Source organism: Arachis ipaensis, chromosome B5 (assembly GCF_059453495.1).
Source record: "Arachis ipaensis isolate K30076 ecotype BB chromosome B5, ASM5945349v1, whole genome shotgun sequence".
Taxonomy (NCBI): Eukaryota; Viridiplantae; Streptophyta; class Magnoliopsida; order Fabales; family Fabaceae; genus Arachis; species Arachis ipaensis.
The window spans coordinates 57,464,633-57,470,544 of record NC_142440.1 but is presented as its reverse complement, the minus strand read 5'-3'; the positions used below and the strand labels follow the sequence as shown (position 1 = coordinate 57,470,544).

The window sequence follows — 5,912 nt, the reverse complement described above, 5'->3', positions numbered from 1 at the left end:
GCCACGCCACGAACTCAAGTGGCACGCCCAAATGCTTCTTTGCTCTTTTAATGACACTGGCGTGCCATGCCTGGTTGCTCAAGTGGCACGCCCAAGTGAAGAATAGTGAGTGGTGTGCCACGCCTTCGATACCAAGTGGCACGCCCCATGTAATTGGCCTCCTTCATCCTCCCTAGAAACTTATACCAGTGTGCCATGCCCAAAGGCTGGCGTGCCATGCCTATGATCTTGTCTTGGTTCCAGTAGTTGGCGTGCCACGCCTCAGCCTTCAAGTGGCACGCCATAGTGACATGCTTGGATTGGCGTGCCACGCCTTCGATACAAAGTGGCACGCCCAGTCTTCAATTGCCTTCAGCCCCTTCTCTGGATTATTGTACCAGCGTGCCACGCCCATGGATTTGTGAACTCTTCAGGCTTGGTGTGCCACATCTGGGTTCTCAAGCGGCACGCCCAAGTGGCTTCTTGGAGCTGGCGTTCCACGCCTTCAACACCTAGTGGCATGCCATAGTGGAGGTTCTTCTTAAAATGGTGAGTTGGCATGCAACGCCCCTTCGCTCAAGTGGCACGCCCATAGTAGATGGTTGGTCAGGCGTGCCACGCCCCTTTTGTGTCCTCCATTGTAGCTCTCTAGAAAACTGTATTAGCGTGCCATGCCCAGTCCCTGGCGTGCCACGCCCTCATGCATGCTTAGACTTCTTCTATGGACTTTAGTACTGGCGTGCCACGCCTAGTTCCTGGCATGCCACGCCAGTGCATTTTCGTGGCATTTGCTCCCAAGTGGCACACCAGTTTCACACGTCTAGCTTCTTGTTTGTCTTCTACCCATTTTTGATGCCTTTTTCACCTGAAATTCAGCACAATTCATCTCAAAATAGTGTACTATAATATTCATCAAATAATGCATGAATTGTACCGATCAAATGAGATTTATGCTCTTTTATGGTCTTCTTTATGCAAGAAAGAAGCGTAGATGATGCAAGTCATCAGCAACCATGGGAGCATCAAGAAAGCAAGGGTGCAGCGCTCTCTAATTGAGCGCAGCGCTCTCTATTTGAGCGCTAGTTGGAAGCACCAAGGCACAAAGCATGTAGCGCTACGTTTGAAGCACAAACTGAGTGCTCAAGGGAGGCCAAATTAGCAAGGCACCAGCGCTCAAAAGCATAGCACTCCGTTAAGTGTTTTACCTTTATCGTGGCCTCCCCATGAAGAAAGTAAGGCGCAATATCAAGGAAAGGTAGAGCCAGGATTCGAAATGGGGACCTTGTGCTAGCAAGGAAGGAGCACTAGTGTGCAAGGGAATTGGCCAAAATGGTGGAACCAAGGCTCGAAGAGGGAGCCTCTCTTCAAAGCATGAAGCGCTACATTGCAAGCATTAACTAAGCGCTACTCTTCACAAGAAAATGGCTTCAAAATGAACTCACCAAGGCTCGAAAGTGGGAGCCTCACTTACAAGCAAGGGCGCTACGCTGGAAACTCTCACTGAGCGCTACACATGATGAGGAATTGCTCCACAATTGAAACCACCATGGTTCGAAGGGGGAGTCCCACCCAAGGCTTGTAGCGCTACGTTAAATTAATTAACTGAGCGCTATGAAGGAAGGCTTGGTTCGAAGCCTGGGAAGAGCAAAGGGAGCGCTACGTTTGGTTACTTCACTGAGCGCTCCCCTGGAAGGTTTCCCTTGGTCCATTTTTCAAGCAAAAGCCAATTTGGATCCATTTCTTCACCAATTTGAAAAGCCCACTCCAAGTCCTAAAAACCACAATTAGAAAGTGTATAAATAGGAGTTAGTTTGATTTGTAAGACAACTTCTTTCAATTTTAGTTTCCTTTTGCTCACTGATGCCAAGGCATCATGGACTAGTTTCACTAGCAATTTTCTGTTAGTTTTAGTTGTTTTATGCATTTTCTTGAGCTTAAAGTAACCAAAAATGGTTAAATGAAGAACAAAGCAATAAATCATTCAACATGTAGATTTTTATGCAAATTCCATGAGTTTTTAGTTATATTATTTGAATGCTATGAATGGAAGATTTCTCATGAAACTTTGCAAGACTTTGATGCAATTGTTTGGATGATTTCAGGGAAGAAGAGGCTAAGCAAGGAAGCAAGAAAATCAATAAAGGAAGCTTGAATATCACATGTGGAGTTTAAGTTCCAGTTTAAGCTTAAACTGGAGCTTAAACGCCAAAATCATGAAGAATAAGAAATGCTGGGATTGAAGTTTAACCTCCAGTTTGACCTCAAACTGGAGGTTAAACGCCAGAATGATAGGCCTCACTTAAGGAGCATTCCACGTTTAACCTCCAGTTTGAGTCAAACTGGAGGTTAAACGCCAGAATGAGTATGACACCAGGGAGGAGTTCCACGTTTAACCTCCAGTTTGACCTCAAACTGGAGGTTAAACGCCAGAACCAGGAAGAGTACCAGGGGCCATTCCACGTTTAAGCTCCAGTTTGACTCAAACTGGAGCTTAAACGTGTTCGACGTTTTCTTTTACTCCAGGGTTGCTCTCTCCACCTCCACGTTTAACCTCCAGTTTGACCCCAAACTGGAGGTTAAACGTGTTCGACACCTCCAGGGCCACCATTCCAAGCTTCCACGTTTAACCTCCAGTTTGACCTCAAACTGGAGGTTAAACGTGTTCGACCTCCAGTAAGCCTCCACCCTTTTCCACGTTTAACCTCCAGTTTGACCTCAAACTGGAGGTTAAACGTGTTCGACCTCCAGGATGCCTCATTCCTTTTCCACGTTTAACCTCCAGTTTAACCTTAAACTGGAGGTTAAACGTGTTCGACTACATTACTCTCCAGGGCTACCATTCTTCCATTTCCACGTTTAAGCTTCAGTTTAACCTTAAACTGAAGCTTAAACGTGCTTCTACAAAAGGCCTCACTGGAAGTGTCTGGCGTTTAAGCTGCAGTTTAAGCTTAAACTGCAACTTAAACGCCACTCTTGGAAAAGGTTTCTGGGCCAAAAATATTGTGGTTTAAGTTAGTCTTTGAGCACAAATATTAACTTAAACTCACTTTGGTATGAAACCCAATTGAATATCATGGTTTATGGGATTGGGCCTGAAGGATTGATGAGTTTGAAATCTCAATTTATTGAGTCATGTGTCATTATTTGATTATCACTAAATTGGCTCAATGAAATGTACAGAATTTGGATCAACAACCTCATCAACATTATGGATCATAAACCCAAGGCAAAAGGAAAGCAAGGAGAGGCCTCAAAGCCCAAGAAGCACAACTGAAGCTCAATATAGAAAGTGTATAAATAGGATAGAATTGAAGTTAGAAAGGACTTTTTACTTTCACTTTTAGCCAGTTTTCCTTTTCTTTGTAATTGAATTCAGAGCTATGATTCACTAAACCCCCTTTCATTGGGTTAGGGAGCTCTATTGTAATTCAATGAATCAATAATAGTTTATCTTCTTCTTCAATCTTTTCTCTTGAATTTTGTTAGAAAGCTTCTCGATCTAATTCCATTGAGTAGTTGTCTTGGGAAAGAAGCTACTCATACTTGGAATCCTTCGGAGCCTTGGGAAAGGAATGGAGGATTCATGCTAGAGAAGCTTTCTCACAGTGGATTGGATTGGGGTTTGGATGGATATTGTGACATGTAATCCTACCAAATTGTGGTTCATGAAATTGTGTGGTATAATCAGTGACCAAGCATCATCTCTTCTTATGAACATTTAAACCAAGGGATTGGGAATTTGTTTGTTTTTAGAGAGCATTGGTGAGCCAAGGAATTGGGATCCAATCATATAAGATTGCCAAGCAAAATTCAATGAATGCATTGGTTGAGGAAGAGATTTACATGTTTTGATTCGGAGATTTCAATATCTCCTAAACCCAATGAATTCCCCATTTCTGATTTCCACTTTCTCTTTACATTCTGCAATTCAATTCTTGCAATCATCCCCATTCCCTTTTAATTTCAGCAATTTACATTCTGCTCTTTAATTCATGCAATTTAAGATTCAGCCATTTAATTTTCTTGTCATTTACTTTTCCCGCCAATTTTACATTCCGCAATTCTCATCTCAAATATTGATTCCGCTCAACTAGAACACACTTCTAATCCGAATTGCTCACTCAACCAATCCTTGTGGGATTCGACCTCACTCTATTGTGAGTTTTTACTTGACGATGATAACCGGTGCACTTGCCGGAAGGAATTTTGCCGATCGTGCAATTTCCTAAATCGTAGCATAACACGTTTATGCGCATCAAGTTTATGGCGCCGTTGCCGGGGATTGGTTTTCGATTGACAATTCTCAAATTGGAAGCTAACTAGATTGAGCAATTTTCTCTTGCTTTGTTAATTCTGTTCTAGATACTTGTTGAATTTTAATTTCTGCACTTGGTTACATGCTTTCTTTCTTTACGCCTTTAGATTCATGCAACTAACTCACTGACTCACTAACTGTTTGATTTAATTCCTCAATTGATCTAACCATACTCTTTCATTAACCAAGAGTATTTCACTTGTTTGTGTTTGAGCTGTGTTCTTGTATGACAGGTAGGAGAGGAGAGACATCAACTCCTCCGTATACCGAACCAGAGAGGACCCTTCATAGACTTAGAAGGGAAGCAAGAGGGAAGAGAGTAGTGGGAGAAGAGGAATCTGAAGGAGAATCTGAGGACAATTTTGAGGAAGCTTTAGATCTCAACATGGATAGAGAAGTTCACAACCATGAGAGAGCTGATGGAAACAATGCCATCCCTGAGAGGAGGGTTTTGAGTTCATACATAAACCCAACCTCAGGGAATTGTGGTAGTAGCATCCAGAAACCACCCATTCAGGCCAACAATTTTGAGCTCAAGCCACAGCTAATATCATTGGTGGAAAATCATTGTTCCTTTGGAGGAAGTGCTAATGAAGACCCAAACCAACATCTCACAAAATTCTTGAGAATTTGTGACACTGTGAAGTCCAATGGAGTCCAGGAAGATGCCTATAAACTGCTCTTGTTCCCATTTTCACTTAGGGACAAAGCAGCTAAGTGGCTGGAATCATTCCCAAGGGGGAGTCTAACAACATGGGATGAGGTGGAAAGCAAGTTTCTGGCACGTTTCTACCCTCCACAAAAGGTCAATAGGCTTCGATCTGAGGTCCAGACTTTTAGACAACAAGATGGTGAAACTCTCTACGAGGCATGGGAGAGATTCAAGGACTTGACAAGGAAATGCCCACCAAACATGTTCCATGATTGGGTGCAACTGCACATCTTCTATGATGGGCTCTCTTATGAATCAAGGAAGGCTGTAGACCATTCATCAGGAGGTTCATTGAACAGGAAAAAGACTGTGGAAGAAGCCATTGAAGTGATTGAGACAGTGGCTGAGAATGAGTACTACTATGCATCAGAAAGGCACAACACTAAGGGAGTCATGGAACTGAACCAGGTTGATACAATTCTAGCCCAAAACAAGGTGTTTGCCAAGCAACTAGCAGAACTTACCAGGCAATTAGAAACAAAGCAAGTGGCTGCAATCCACACACAAGATCAAGAGGAAGTAGGCATTGAAGGAAGTGATTGGGAAGAGGCCAATTATGTGGGAAACCAACAAAGGCAATCATATGATCCACATTCCAATACTTACAACCCAGGCTGGAGAAACCACCCAAACTTTGGGTGGGGAAACCAACAAACCCAACCACAAAACCACAAACCTTACAACCACAACCAACATAACAATTCCACATACCAAAACTCCAACCAAAGATCATACCAAGCCACACAAAACACTTACCCCCAATCATCATACCATGACCAAAGTAATCAACCTACCCAACCCAATCCGAACCAACAATTTCAAGATCAATTAAACCGGATTGAAGGAATGATGGCAACCATGAGTCAAGACATAATTGAATTGAAAAGCTTCAGGGATGATGTGAGG

The 5,912-nt window shown here is 43.0% G+C and overlaps 1 non-coding gene across 1 annotated transcript; it reads right to left on the bottom strand.

The window, feature by feature from the left end:
• Window positions 1-5,105: 5,105 nt before the first annotated feature.
• On the bottom strand, window positions 5,106-5,209 carry LOC148564292 (small nucleolar RNA R71). Its single transcript, XR_015885320.1, has one exon. It is a non-coding gene; the product is annotated as a small nucleolar RNA R71 (small nucleolar RNA).
• Between the last annotated feature and the right edge of the window lie 703 nt (window positions 5,210-5,912).